Source organism: Hyla sarda, chromosome 3 (genome assembly GCF_029499605.1).
Source record: "Hyla sarda isolate aHylSar1 chromosome 3, aHylSar1.hap1, whole genome shotgun sequence".
Classification (NCBI taxonomy): domain Eukaryota; kingdom Metazoa; phylum Chordata; class Amphibia; order Anura; family Hylidae; genus Hyla; species Hyla sarda.
This window is the reverse complement of record NC_079191.1, coordinates 188,881,601-188,896,926: the sequence shown is the minus strand read 5'-3', so window position 1 is coordinate 188,896,926 and position 15,326 is coordinate 188,881,601. Positions and strand designations below refer to the sequence as shown.

The 15,326-nt window shown below is 42.9% G+C and overlaps 2 protein-coding genes across 5 annotated transcripts in view; one reads left to right on the top strand and one right to left on the bottom strand.

Moving 5' to 3' along the window:
* Window positions 1-15,326, bottom strand: part of LOC130361970 (elongin-A-like) — a 159,183-nt gene that overhangs the window by 132,396 nt on the left and 11,461 nt on the right. The window lies entirely within an intron of this gene.
* The window catches only part of KLHL31 (kelch like family member 31), a 51,164-nt gene that overhangs the window by 27,113 nt on the left and 8,725 nt on the right, over window positions 1-15,326 (top strand). The window contains exon 1 of one of the 3 annotated variants that reach the window (XM_056565741.1): window positions 5,433-5,524. The exons of the other annotated variants lie outside the window; for them this stretch is intronic. The gene's annotated coding sequence lies outside the window, so the exon portion shown is untranslated. Of the gene's footprint in view, window positions 1-5,432; window positions 5,525-15,326 lie in introns of those variants that run through there. 3 annotated transcript variants of the gene reach the window in all.

Below are 15,326 nucleotides of genomic sequence, written 5' to 3'. Positions count from 1 at the left end.
CCACTGGTTGACATTGAAGTTACACAGGGGAGTCCGCTTGGATCATAAAGAAATCAGTGATGGCTTTTCTCTGTTCGTATAGTCCAACATATGGAGGGTGGAATTCCAACATGTGGCAATGTCAAAAATCATACTATGTTCTGGGATGCCATTCTGACACTGCAGCTCAAGGAGGGTGTGCTTTGCGGAGTACAAGTGGGTGAAGTGCATGAAAAGTTTCCTTCTCATTGTTAGGATGTCTTGCAGATGGGGGGAACACTTCATGAACCGCTTGACAACCAGATTGAACATGTGTGCCATGCAGGGCTCATGGCTCAGGCTTCCTTGACACAGCGCAGACAAGATATTCTTCCCGTTTTCATTCACCATGGTTCCCATTTCCAGTTTTCTTGGACTAAACCATGATTCGATATCTTGATGAAAGACTTTTAGCAGTTCCTCCCCTGTGTGACTCCGTTCGCCAAGGCAAACCAAGTGAAGAACAGCGTGATACCGCTGTGCCCTGCACACATGGTATGCTGGAGGGGCACTGAGACTTGTCCATGCAGTGGAGGCTGAGGACACGGTGGAGGATGAGGAGGCATATTTGCACATTGTCACAGGACCAATGGCCTGAGAGCATAGAGGCGGAAGCGGCGTGACCTGTCTAAGTTGCTATTGTGGCTGTGTAGGAACCACATTCCCCCGGTGGGCAGTAAAGGACATGCATTGTCCCTGACTGTAGTTACAGCTCCACACGTCTGAGCTTCTGTGCAACAGGCTCAAGGACTGGCCCACCTTCTGTTCCACAAAATTGTGTAGGGCTGGTACTGCCTTTTTCGCAAAGAAATAACGGCTTGGGACTTTCCACCTCGGCTCGGCACCAGCCATCAGTTCTTTGAAAGGTGCAGAAAAGGGAGGGACTGTAGCACCAGCAACTTGGACAGGAGCACATTCAGCTTCTGTGCTGTTGGATGAGTGGATGCATACTGTTGTCTCTTGGACATGGCTTGGCTGATGGATTGCTGGCGGAATGACTGACTTGAAGTAGGAGGAGCAGGTGCATCTGGACCAACAGAAAATGGGTACGACAGACAGCTCCCTTTGGCTAAGGTGGTGGAGCCTTGGCTGGCTGAAGCCGGGAGAGGTGTGCCACTGGGTGATGCAGCAGGCTGGACCACTGCATCAGAGCCACGGTTCTCCCATGCCGCTTTATGGCGATGCTGCATATGTTGATGCAGGGCCGTGGTGCCAACATTGGGACCTTGGCTACGCTTCACCTTCTGTCGACACATCTTGCATGTGGCCAGGCTAACATCTTCTGGATGCTTTATGAAAAACTGCCACACCGCCGAGTAGTTGATTCCCCCCCCCCCCCCAACAGTCCGCACTGATTGACTGCTACTGCCTCCCACTCCAGGAAACCCTGTTCCACAAAGCAGGTGGTCTACCCCGGGCACGTTTGGCTCCAGACTTCCCACTTCTGCCACCATGCTGACTGCCAACCATGCTACCACCCTGCTGGCTCAGCTGCTGCCTCATGGGCAACCTGCAACCGTCTTCTCCTGATGATGATGAAGCCCCTTCTACACCCAGCTCCCAAGTGCGATCGGCTTCATCATCATCGAGTTGTGTCTGCACGTCACAGATGTCCTCCTCAGGTTCCTCAACAGTGTCTGCTTCAGGAGCCTGAATGCTCGCAACACCACTTCCCACGCCACTCTGCTCACCACTACTTGCCTAGTGGAGGAAGCGGCGCATGTCTCCTCCACTTGTTGGCTGGGCAGTAGCTGCTGACTGTCCTCTAGTAGATCGTCCTCACTAAATAGTGGAGCTGAACCCACAGCATACGATACTTCTGTGGGGGAGGGAACAGCATAGAACAGGGACTGCTCCCGGGCTATGCCAACTGAGGGTTATGTCTGAGGAACCCACCGACTGTTGACTGGGGTGTCAGATGTTTCTTGTGATGAAGTGGATGACCTAGTTAAACAATCAATGACGGCAGATGGATTGCTAGGTTCTTATGACTTTAACAGGAACAAAATCGTACACCACATAGGTGTACGTACAACATACACTTGTATATATGCAATGCACTCCACTACACTTAAAACTGTATTAGACTAAAGAAACAAGTGTGTAGCTTTGGCTGGCCTTTCACAGTAACTAAGCCCAAATTAGTTTAACAGGAAAAATATAAAGGACACCAGGTAGGTGTACGTACAGTTTACCCTTATGAGAGGAGGACTTTGAGCTCCACTATGCTTAAAACTGTATTAGACTACAGAAACAAGTGTGTAGCTTTGGCTGATCTTTCACAGTAAGTAGACCCAAATTAGTTTGACAGGAAAAAAAAACTACACCACCTATGTACGCACAGGTTACACCTATGAGAGGACAATACGCTCCACTATACAACCTGTATTAGGCACTGATATCAGGTGACTATGGCTTTTCATGCTCACCCTAACTGGCCCCTGTTAGCTTTAGAGTTGTAGTACACACTAGTGCTGCAGCACAGAGTCACTGTGTAGTACAGCCCAGTACAGTATTATTATGCACTTGTCACGATTCGGCTTACAGGTAGTGGATCCTCTGTGTCAGCGAGGGATTGGCGTGGACCGTGCTGGTGGACCGGTTCTAAGAGGCTACTGGTGTTCACCAGAGCCCGCCGCAAAGCGGGATGATCTTGCTGCGGCAGTAGCAACCAGGTCGTATCCACTAGCAACGGCTCAACCTCGCTGACTGCTGAGAAGGCGTGGGACAGAAGGACTAGGCAGAGGCAAGGTCAGACGTAGCAGAAGGTCGGGGCAGGCGGCAAGGTTCGTAGTCAAGATGGATAGCAGGAGTTCAGGTAACACAGGCTTTGGACAACACTAAACGCTTTCACTGGCACAAGGCAACAAGATCCGGCAAGGGAGTGCAGGGGAAGTGATCAGATATAGCCAGGGAGCAGGTGGAAGCCAATTAAGCTAATTGGGCCAGGCACCAATCATTGGTGCACTGGCCCTTTAAGTCTCAGAGAGCTGGCGCGCGCGCGCCCTAGAGAGCGGAGCCGCGCGCGCCAGCACATGATAGGAGGGGCCCGGGACGGGTAAGTGACTTGGGATGCGATTCGCGAGCGGGCGCGTCCCGCTGTGCGAATCGCATCCCCGACGGCCATGTCAGGGCAGCGCTCCCGGTCAGCGGGACTGACCGGGGCGCTGCAGGGAGAGAGACGCCGTGAGCGCTCCGGGGAGGAGCGGGGACCCGGAGCGCTAGGCGTAACAGCACTGATAGCAGCTGACAATGGCTTTTAGTGCTCAGCCTAACTTTCCTCTATTAGCTTTAGAGTTGTTGTATACCCCACCACAGCAGTACAGAGTCGCTGTTTAGTACAGCTCAGTACAGTATTATTATGCACTAATAGCAGGTGACAATGGCTTTTAGTGCTCAGCCTAACTGGCCCCTATAAGCTTTAGAGTTGTTGTACACCCCACAGCAGCAGTACAGAGTCGCTGTCTAGTACACCCAAAAGTGTACTTTCTTTCTCTCTCCCTTCCCTGTCAGTGCTTTTCTACAGTAATTTGGGCTTGTGGTGAATCTCTGCTGTCAAGCTGTTTTTCTGTGCAACACACACACTGCTCTATCTCTCTCTGCAATAAAATGATCTCTCTGGCATAAAACACTAGAATGGCTGGCTGCAAGATGGCTCCTCCACTTGTTGGCTGGGCAGTAGCTGCTTACTGTCCTCTAGTAGATCATCTTCACTAAATAGTGGAGCTGAACCCACAGCACACGATACTTCTGTGGGGGAGGGAACAGCATAGGACAGGGACTGGGGGCTTTTGTATTTCTTCCACAACATACTCTACATTTACTTTGGGCAACAATCTATGGGGATCCTTGTCCTTATTTTTGCATAGCCATTCATTACTTTAGCAGCTTGAGCCCACACCAGACCCCCCCCACCCCCCCACCTTTCCTTGCCTATGTGGTTACTGAGTTGTATCTGTGATTATATACCTTCTGCATATTTTAAATGGAATTTAGAGGTTTGTCTTTTGTGCACTTATGTACTAATAAAATTTTATATTTTTTAATTGATGGATCTGCATGCCTTTCTTTTCTTTTCATGTTTATACTTCGTATTGGCGAAGGATCATGTACACACTTCCCTAGGAGACTTTAGTGTATTATACTACCAGGCCTACACAACCAGATGATTTAAAAAGGTGATCATTACTTTTGGATTTTCATTTGTAAAAAAGGAATTTTTCAGGATGCTGATCACAGCTTGGAAAAAGCCCTTGCTTCTTCCAATGTCTCTGGAGTGCTTCTGAATCCTTAACATAACAACACAGCGGTCAGCAGCCAAGGTACAGGGCCATGCTCCACTCTAAAATGATGCTTGTGTACAATTGTACAAAGATTGTTCACTCAATGCAAAGAACTTTCATAAGAATGCAAACAATTCTCTAAAGGGGTATTCCAGGAATCAAATAACAGGCCTTTTTCCTTTCAAAGACAGCGCAGTCTTTGTCTCAGCTTTGGGTATGGTATTACAACTTGGCTCCATTTACTTTAATGGAACTGTGCAGCATAGCCACACCCATCCTGGAGACAGACAGGGAGAGGTCTTTGAAAGAAAAAAGGCATGTTTTTTGATACCTGGAATACCCCTTTAAAAACACTGGACAGATTTTCACAAAGGGAAGGCATTCATTCTTAAGAATAAATAGCAATGGGACAATTATCAGAAGGCTTGCATGCATTAAAGGTTACTCTGAGGCCTCACTGACACAGCCAAAATCAGCACTGGCACAGAATCTGTGCCTATTGCAGGCTAAAATGTACATTGATTATGCTGTTAAAAAGTGTCCTATTATCTTTAAGACAGAATAAGATTCATATTTTTCGAAAACGAATTTGAAATGCTGCCTGAATAAAAAAAAATAAAAAAAAATATGATGTCTTTGCTGCATTTCTGCACGGATTCCATGTACAACCGGGACACAGATTATTCTGTTTGTATGGGGCTGATCCAAAACAGCAGCAAACTCCATGGTGGGCAAGGTATAATCCACATCAGACATCCAAAATGATGCCCTTGAATTTCTGTCATAGATAGGCAATCTTACCCATGAAAAAATCCATCATCTCCACAAGGCTTTTATTACCTTGAACTTGCACCCTGTTCACAATATCAGGCCCAGTTATAAAGAATCACTTTTATTTGTCTTAAACAATACAATGTCACAAAAGTGTGCTATGACTTAAGAAGTGTTACAAAAACACAAGAATCACAGGGTGCTAGAATCCCTCCCTGAAGGTGGTACTGTGGACAGCTGAGGTGGAGCCAGTTTTAAGGCTCAGCATGTGCACAGTTTGGTATCTTCTCAATGTGAAAAGAAAGGCTATAGGGACAGCTTTCTGGTGACAGGTGCAGAGAGGTGGCAGTGTGTGTGGTACTGTGAGTGCCTGCCTTGTGCCCAGTCTGTGCCTTGACATTCTCCTTGCCTGCAGCAAGATCACAGCTTGAGACCACATCTGACCTAAAAGGGTAAGCTGCGATTCAACATTTTTTCTGCCTTTTGTGTCTATTCTAACTTTTTTGTGTTTGGCTTTTGGAACCATTTCTTTAACAAGCATGTTCTAGAATGACTTAAAAATCCCTATAAAATACCATAATCACTGGCTCATATTAATAACAATACAATGTATTAACATTAATTTCTATGAGATTATTATGGATTCAAAATATTGATGTTAAGCAGAAACCAAACAATTAACAAAGGCCAAATACTAAATATTGACAGTCTCAGTAATTCAAAGAATAGCTGATACTGCTCTAGAATTGTTGCTTATTGGTGTTACATGTCTGACTTGGAAACTTACCAATGCCTGCAGATAAGAATAGTGTATCTGTAAAGCTTCATTTTTGTCAATTCATACCTTAATTTCTCATATTCTTTAACTTATAATATAGGGGAAGATTTAACAGGTTCTTTATGATTTTATGTTTTTATACTGTGATTAACCATGTTTGGTTAGAAAGGCCAGAACAATAGAATAGTTTTTGCCTTAGTAAAAACAAAAAATGTATCTGTCTCTCTATCTTCTATCTTAAAACAGCCATAAAACAATTACTGTAGATTAAAACTTTGCATATAAACTCCGAGGGCCCCACTGGAATGTGTCCCTGTTGCTTAGACTTGAGCTGTGACCTATCTTTGGCTGTGTTCTATCTTGGCACTCTATGCTGCTATTTCTGAAACTGACGCTGATCTCTTGTAACAGATGCAGCTAGTGGAATGTGAAGTGGGGGGCTAAAGCACAGTTTTGGGAGGTTGGGAAAGATAGCAGTTAGCAGCTGATCCACAGTTTTGGCATGACACTAATAATCTGTATACAACAGTTTTTTCTGCGCTCGTTAAAGGCAAATGTGCTTCCCTGTAGTAGTGTCTAAATTTACAACATAGCTTGCTTTTCACTCAATTTTATCTTTTTATGTAGTGTATATAGTATGGCAGACAGTGGACCCCATTTATTGTAATATGAAAGAATACTTCTACTGGCCAAGCAAAAAGTTGTTGTTTTTTACTTTACAAATAGTCTTCGTGAATGTTAAAATTAATCTTTAATTTCTATGGATCTTTTACAGCAATAATTGACACATTTCCACTGCATAGAGACATAGGACAACAATTTATAGGGAGACTTGTTTGAAACTGAATACTTCAGCTTAAAATATGTTACAGCTGACAACTAGGCCGGGTCATATGGCAGCAAAGGCCTAAACATGTGCAGTTACACAGCACATAAAATATTTTGGCAGCATCTATATTGAAATACAACACACGTGTCATAGATCTGGTTTACAGTGGAAATCATGGCACTCTGGTGAATCTGTTTTTTAAATAATCCAAATAGACCTTTGAGCCCCCATTGACTTTGTTTATATATTCTAAAGGTGGTATTAGAAGGGTCGATGCTGCTCAATGTTTAACAAGCGAATTACATGGCTCCGTTATCGCAACCTTTTACTTTCATCATTGGTCGGCCACATGTCTGCTATTATACAGTGCTATGTGCAGTTAACCAATGAGGATTTTTCTTATACCTCTTCAAATAGATTTTTTTGCTAGTTTCTAGGATGATCACAGGACTAATAGACAGGGCAATATTAGCCTGTTCGGCCAATAATCTTCCTGTGTAATAGAGCCCTAACTATAAAAAAAATAAATCAAGCAATGCCAACAGAACCCACAATATAGGGCTTCAGCTTGGTTCTGGACTGTTAGTGGTAAAGACTAGATTCATAGTATTTACTTTTCTGTCATTAACCCCTTAAGGACTGGGCCAATTTTTGCTTCTGCAATGTTTTTTTCTTCCTCGCCCTCTCATAGTCATAACTCTCTTAAATTGACCCCCTGAGGAAGTCACATCGGTGACGGAACGTGTGGGGTCTTTCTGTGTGGACATGGGCTGATTGAGCTATTTTCCTCCTTCCTCCGTCTGGGGTCTGCCTTTCCAGTTATTGCACTTCATTTTTTGATGGTTTGATTCTGTGTTTATTTTTCCCTCTATGCCTGTTCTTTATATTTGCATTATTCATATTTTGGCTTTAGGGGTTATTTTTCACACTGGATTTGCTCACTCCTTAACTGTCATTCATTTTGTTATTATTTTGTCGTGAGTGCAAGGAGGAATTCATATTTACACCCATGTCCTTTGGTGGCCACCATTGACCCCACTGTTGTAGTGTGGCTCTTTGGAGCTTTTTTTAAGTGTTTTTAATGTTGTGCTGTCCCATATCAATTATTTTGATTGTTGTCATAATAAAGCTTTTTCATTCTTCAACAACTGTTTAGGGTGTGCATCCTTTCATGGCATTTCAGTCTGGTTGCTTCTGTCGTCCTCATGGTTTTGTATGCCGGATAGCACCCCTCTTTGATATCTTATGGTATTAGCTCGAGCCCCCCTCCTTTTTAAGTGGAACTGTTGTTGAGAAAGCATCAGCTTTGTCAGGTTTCACAGAAGTGATCACAAGTAGTACAGTCTAGGAACAGAATTGACTCCTCTTGGGCAGATTAAAGGTCAAAAAAGCAACAGATTTAATTTTGCCATGGACTTTGACCACAGGTGGGGAGGCACAGGCATCATCGTGTTCTGACTGGTGAGGTACCAGTAGAAGGTTTTAGATGCTCTGCTCTAGGGAATTGTTGGATTTGTTAATGATCTCTTTTGTAAGTTCTAATGGTTCCTGATAAATCCCATTGCCTTGACTACTGGCCCACCGACTCCGCTGATAATGGCTAGGTCAAGTTTTAGGATTTGTTTTGTAGAGAAAATTTACAATTTATCAAGCTTGTATGGTTTGTTTTCTGGCATTCAAAAGTTACAAGTTACATTTTGTTTAAAAATTTGCAGCTTTTTCCCTTCTTACATGACTGTGACCCTTTTGAAAAAAGTAGGTGGGTCTTGGTGTGAGAAACATGGTCTAACATAATTTACACCATAAATTGGTTCAAGTTATTCAAGAAACCTACTCCAGCTCATAAATGGAGTAAATTTTAAAGTCTGGCACATGGACCATATGAAACATGCGACAAATGTATTAAGAGGCTCGTGTCTCCTAATGCATCCAGCCCATCTTACTCCAAGCTTACTTTTGTCTTAGATCAAAAACAGTGGTCTTAATACATTTACCCTTTATGTTTATTATGATGTTTTCTATATTTTGCAATACCTGCTATGTGTTATTTCTTCCTGACTCACACTAGCATGGTAGTTTCTGTTCATAATGTTCCTGTCAAGGAGTCCATCATTTTAACAGGACAAATATAACTTTTATTGCCATCAAATCTGACTAAAATTTTAATGGAACCGCTGAAACAAATGTAAATATAGATTTATACACTTTTTTTTTTTATCTCCAATATATACACTGCTCAAAAAAATAAAGGGAACACTAAAACAACACAATGTAACTCCAATTCAATCACACTTCTGTGAAATCACACTGTCCACTGATTGACAATCAATTTCACATGCTGTTGTGCAAATGGAACAGGTGGAAATTATAGGCAATTAGCAAGACACCCCCAATAAAGTAGTAGTTCTGCAGATGGTGACCACTGACCACTTCTCAGTTCCTATGCTTCCTGGCTGATGTTTTGGTCACTTTTGAATGCTGGTGGTGCTTTCACTTTAGTGGTAGCATGAGACGGAGTCTACAACCCACACAAGTGGCTCAGATAGTGCAGCCCATCCAGGATGGAACATCAATGCGAGCTGTGGCAAGGTTTGCTGTGTCTGTCAGCGTAGTGTCCAGAGCATGGAGGCGCTATCAGGAGACAGGCCAGTACATCAGGAGACGTGGAGGAGGCCATATGAGGGCAACAACCCAGCAGCAGGACCACTCCCTCCACCTTTGTGCAAGGAGGAGCACTGCCAGAGCCCTGCAAAATGACCTCCAGCAGGTCACAAATGTGCATGTGTCCATTCAAACGGTCAGAAACAGACTCCATGAGGTTGGTATGAGGGCCCGACGTCCACAAGTGGGGGTTTTGCTTACAGCCCAACACCGTGCAGGACGTTTGCCATTTGCCAGAGAACACCAAGATTGGCAAATTTGCCACTGGTGCCCTGTGCTCTTCACAGATGAAAGCAGGTTCACACTGAGCACATGTGACAGACGTGACAGAGTCTGGAAATGCCATGGAGAATGTTCTGTTGCAGGCAACATCCTCTAGCATGACCGGTTTGGCAGTAGGTCAGTAATGGTGTGGGGAGGCATTTCTTTGGGGAGCCGCACAGCCCTCCATGTGCTTGCCAGAGGAAGTCTGACTGCCATTAGGTACTGAGATGAGATCCTTAGACCCCTTTTGAGACCAGATGCTGGTGCGGTTGGTCCTGGGTTCCTCCTAATGTAAGACAATGCTAGACCTCATGTGGTTGGAGTGTGTCAGCAGTTCCTGCAAGAGGAAGGCATTGATGCTATGGACTGGCTCGCCCATTCCCGAGACCTGAATCTGATTTAGCACATCTGGGACATCATGTCTCGCTCCATCCACCAACGCCACATTGCACCACAGACTTCCAGGGTTCGGTGGATACTTTAGTCCAGGTCTGGGAGGACATCCCTCAGGAGACCATCCACCACCTCATCAGGAGCATGCCCAGGCATTGTAGGGAGGTCGTACGGGCACCTGGGGGCCACCTGGGGGCCAACATCAAAGTTGGATCAGCCTGTAGTTTCCACTTTGATTTTGAGTGTGACTCCATATCCAGACCTCAATGGGTTGATAAATTTGATTTCCATTGAAAATATTTGTGTGATTTTGTTGTCAGCACATTCAACTATGTAAAGGTGAAAGTATTTCATACGGGTAGTTCATTCAGATCTAGGATGTGTTATCTTAGTGTTCCCTTTATTTTTTTGAGCAGTGTATATCAGACTGCAGGAAGCACAGTGTTGTAACCATTACTAATGCAAATTGGAGAACTGGCAGGGATCTAAGTCCATCAGCAAACTGACAAGCTATCCTATCCAAAAAGCCATTTCTTTAACCCCTTAAGGACCAAGGACGTATGAGTACGTCCTTGGTCCCGCTCCCGTGATATAATGCGGGGTCCCACGGTGACCCTGCATCATATGACGGCGGGCCTGGCGTCATAGTGAAGCCGGGACCCGGCTGCTAATAGCGCGCGGCACTGATCGAGGTGCCGCCACTATTAACCCTTTAGCCGCGCGCTCAAAGCCGAGCCACGCGGCTAAAAGTGTAAGTAAAAACTGCCGGTTAGCTCAGTGGGCTGTTCGGGATAGCCGCGGCGAAATCGCAGCATCCCGAACAGCTTGCAGGACAGCCGGAGGGTCCCTACCTGCCTCCTCGCTGTCCGATCGCCGAATGACTGCTCAGTGCCTGAGATCCAGGCATGAGCAGTCAAGCGGCAGAATCATCGATCACTGGTTTCCTATGAGAAACCAGTGATCAATGTGAAAAATCAGTGTGTGCAGTGTTATAGGTCCCTATGTCTATATCACTGTGCAGTGGTCACTGGAAATCACTGTGCAGTGGTCTACAAACTGTAGCCCTCCAGATGTTGCAAAACTGCAAATCATAGCATGCTCAAACAGCAAACAGCTGTCTCACCATGCTGGGAGTTGTAGTTGCGTAACCTCCAGCTGTTGCATAATTACATCTCCCAGCATGCCCTTCGGTGATTAGTACATGCTGGGAGTTGTAGTTTTGCAACAGCTGGAGGCACACTGGTTGGAAAATTCTGAGTTAGGTAACAGAACCTAACTGAAGGTTTTCCAACCAGTGTGCCTCCAGCTGTTGCAAAAGTACAACTCCCAGCATGCACGGTATGTCAGTACATGCTGGGAGTTGTAGTTTTGCAACAGCTGGAGGCACACTGGTTGGAAAATACTGTTAGGTAAAATGCTGGTGTTACCCTAAATTTTTCATTTTCACAAGGGAAAATAGGAAAAAAGCCCCCCAAAATTTGTAACCCATACCCCATATGTGGACATACCCCATATGTGGATGTAAAGTGCTCGGCGGGTACACTACAATGCTCAGAAGAGAAGGAGCGCCATTGGGATTTTGAAGAGAAAATGTTTCCGGAATTGAAGGCCACATGAGTTTACAAAGCCCCCATAGTGCCAGAACAATGGACCCCCCCACATGTGACCCTGTTTTGGAAACTACACCCCTCGTGTAATGTAACAAGGGGTACAGTGAGCATTTATGCCCCACAGGTGTCTGACAGATTTTTGGAACAGTGGTCCGTGAAAATGAAAAATTTTATTTTTCATTTGCACAGTCCACTGTTCCAAAGATCTATAAAAAACGCCAGTGGGGTGTTAATACTCACTGCACCGCTTATTAAATTCTGTGAGGGGTGTAGTTTCCAAAATGGGGTCACATGTGGGGGGGGGGTCCATTGTTCTGGCACCACAGGGGGCTTTGTAAACGCACATGGACCCTGACTACCATTCCAAACGAATTATCTTTCCAAAAGCTCAATGGCGCTCCTCCTCTTCTGAGCATTGTATTTCGCCCGCAGAGCATTTTACGTCCTAACATGGGGTATTTCCATACTCAGAAGAGATGGGGTTACAAATTTTGGGGGGCATTCTCTCCCATAACCCTTTGTAAAAATGGTAAATTTGGGGAAGAAACTGCACTTTAGTGAAAAAATGTTTTTTTTTTCATTTACACATCCGATTTTAACGAAAAGTCATCAAACACCTGCGTGGTGTTAAGGTTCACTGGACCCCCTTGTTACGTGCCTTGAGGGGTGTAGTTTCCAAAATGGTATGCCATGTGGGGTTTTCTGCTGTTCTGGCACCATAGGGGCTTCCTAAATGTGACATGCCCCCCAAAAACCATTTCAGCAAAATTCACTCTCCAAAATCTCATTGTTGTTCCTTCCCTTCTGAGCCCTCTACTGCGCCCGCCGAACACTTGACATACACATATGAGGTATTTCCTTACTCGAGAGAAATTGGGTTACAAATTTTTGGAGGCTTTTTCTCCTATTACCACTTGTAAAAATTAAAAAACTGGGTCTACAAGAACATGCGAGTGTAAAAAATGAAGATTTTGAATTTTCTCCTTCACTTTGCTGCTATTCCTGTGAAACACCTAAAGGGTTAACAAACTTACTGAATGTCATTTTGGATACTTTGAGGGTGCAGTTTTTATAATTGGGTCATTTGTGGGGTATTTCTAATAGGAAGACCCTTCAAATCCACTTCAAACCTGAACTGGTCCCTGAAAAATTCCGATTTAGAAAATTTTGTGAAAAATTGGAAAATTCCTGCTGAACTTTGAAGCCCTCTGATGTCTTCCAAAAGTAAAAACATGTCAACTTTATGATGCAAACATAAAGTAGACATATTGTTTTTGTGAATCAATGTATAATTTATTTGGAATGTCTATTTTCCTTACAAGATGAGAGCTTCAAAGTTAGAAAAATGCAACATTTTCAAATTTTTCATCAAATTTTGGGATTTTTCACCAAGAAATGATGCAAGTATTGACAAAAATTTACCACTACCATAAAGTAGAATATGTCACGAAAAGACAATCTCGAAATCAAATTTATAAGTAAAAGCATCCCAGAGTTATTAATGCTTAAAGTGACAGTGGTCAGATTTGCAAAAAATGCTCCCGTCCTTAGGGTTGTAATGGGCTCCGTCCCCAAGGGGTTAAAGGGGTACTCAGATGAAAACCTTTTTTCTTTTAAATCAACTGGTGGCAGAAAGTTAAACATATTTGTAAATTACTTCTATTAAAAAATCTTAATCCTTCCAGTACTTATTAGCTGCTGAATGCTACAGAGGAAATTCCTTTCTTTTTGGAACACTGATGACATCACGAGCACAGTGCTCTCTGCTGACATCTCTGTCCATTTTAGCAACCATGCATAGCAGATGCATAGCAGATGGATAGCAGATGCATAGCAGATGTATGCTAAGGGCAGCTTGGTGGCTCAGTGGTTAGCACTGCTGCCTTACAGTGCTGGGGACTTTGGTTCAAATCCCATTAAGGACAACAATAAATAAAGCAATATTATTATTAGAATAATGTCAGCAGAGAGAACTGTGCTTGTGATGTCATCAGAGAGCATTCCAAAAAGAAAAGAATTTCCTCTGTAGTATTCAGCAGCTAATAAGTACAGGAAGGATTAAGATTTTTTAATAGAAGTAATTTACAAATATGTTTAACTTTCTGCCACCAGTTGATTTAAAAGAAAAAAGGTGGAAAACTTTTTTTTTTAAATGAACTGGTGCCAGAAAGTTAAACAGATTTGTAAATTACTTCTATAAAAAAAATCTTAATCCTTTCAGTACTTTTTAGCAGCTGTTTGCTACAGAGGAAAATCTTTTTTTTTTTTTTTTTTTTTTTTGTCTTGTCCACAGTGCTCTCTGCTGACACCTGATGCCTGTATCAGGAACTTTCCAGAGCAGGAGAAAATCCCCATAGCAAACCTATGCTTCTCTGGACAGTTCCTGACACGGACAGAGGTGTCAGCAGAGAGTACTGTGGACAACACAAATAAGAAATTCCAAAAGTAAAGAATTTCCTCTGTAGCATACAGCTGCTAAAAAGTACCAAAAGGATTAAGATTTTTTGATAGAAGTAATTTACATTTTTGTCACTGTGGACTGCACTTCACCCTGTGTAAACCGATAATAATAATTTAAATGGCTTCCCATTCTTCAGCTGATCTCTGGCCCTTTTACACAGGCCAATTATTGGGAACAAGCATTTTTAGGTATGCCCATCCAGCGGATAGTTGGCCCATGTAAATGGGCCTTCAACCAATTGGTGGTCAATCATTTTTAAGATCACAAACCAAGGTATTTTGTATGACGTCCATTAATATTTATTTAAAAAAAATATTTTATCAAAAGTAATTACCAATAAGATTGATTGATAAATACATTTATTTATTTAAATGATTTAATCACAAAGTGGATTCATTCCCTTCTCATACATCTCGTAGCTGGCAAATGCCTTGAAGGCTTGGCTTTTAACCCATGAGACATATAGATTAATTGCTTCAAGAATTAGAAGATAAAAAAGTACACAGAGAGTTAATGCTCTGCAGTACATGTATATATAACTGTAATGGGAGTCATGTAACAGTCATCAGTTTAAAGGTCACATGATATAATTCTGGACCACTGTGGTCACATTCACTTACTACAAAGTGACAGCTATGGAAACGGACATTGCTTATTGCTTCTTGTCTGAAACAACTTTTTTGACAAATTTTCTTCTGCCCTATAGACTTGTGGCAAAGGACAACAACATTAACTTATAACATTTAATATTTTGCTGTCTATATAATATATATACCTCACAGGACAGCTATGGATTCCATGTGCCTTATACATAATCTTCTGTGACATATAAGTGGTAATGTTATATGGCCATGAACAGCTGGGGTTTAGATTGCTAAACCTCTCACTAAAGCTGCAAAAGAAAAGCTACAAATGTGTTCAGAGTGCTCCTTTATAACACATATCAGGAAAGAAAGCTGAAGGAAGAATCATAATTGGAAAATATTCCAATTTTTTCTAACTGGGTTCAAGTTTTAAATGTGCTCCAAACGTGTCATTTTTTCATTATACTTATAAAGAGCCTTGATAGTAGTAGAATCATTATTTTTATTCTATTTTCTTCTTTTTTGCTTTATTATGCATTATTTTGCGCTATCAGGCTAATTTATCTCACCACAAATTAAATGTGTTGTTTTTTCTTAGGTTTTTTTTAACAGAACATGAAAAAATATTCCTTTTGTAGACTGGTAGTTATCTCGTAACAATAATTGCCAATTTG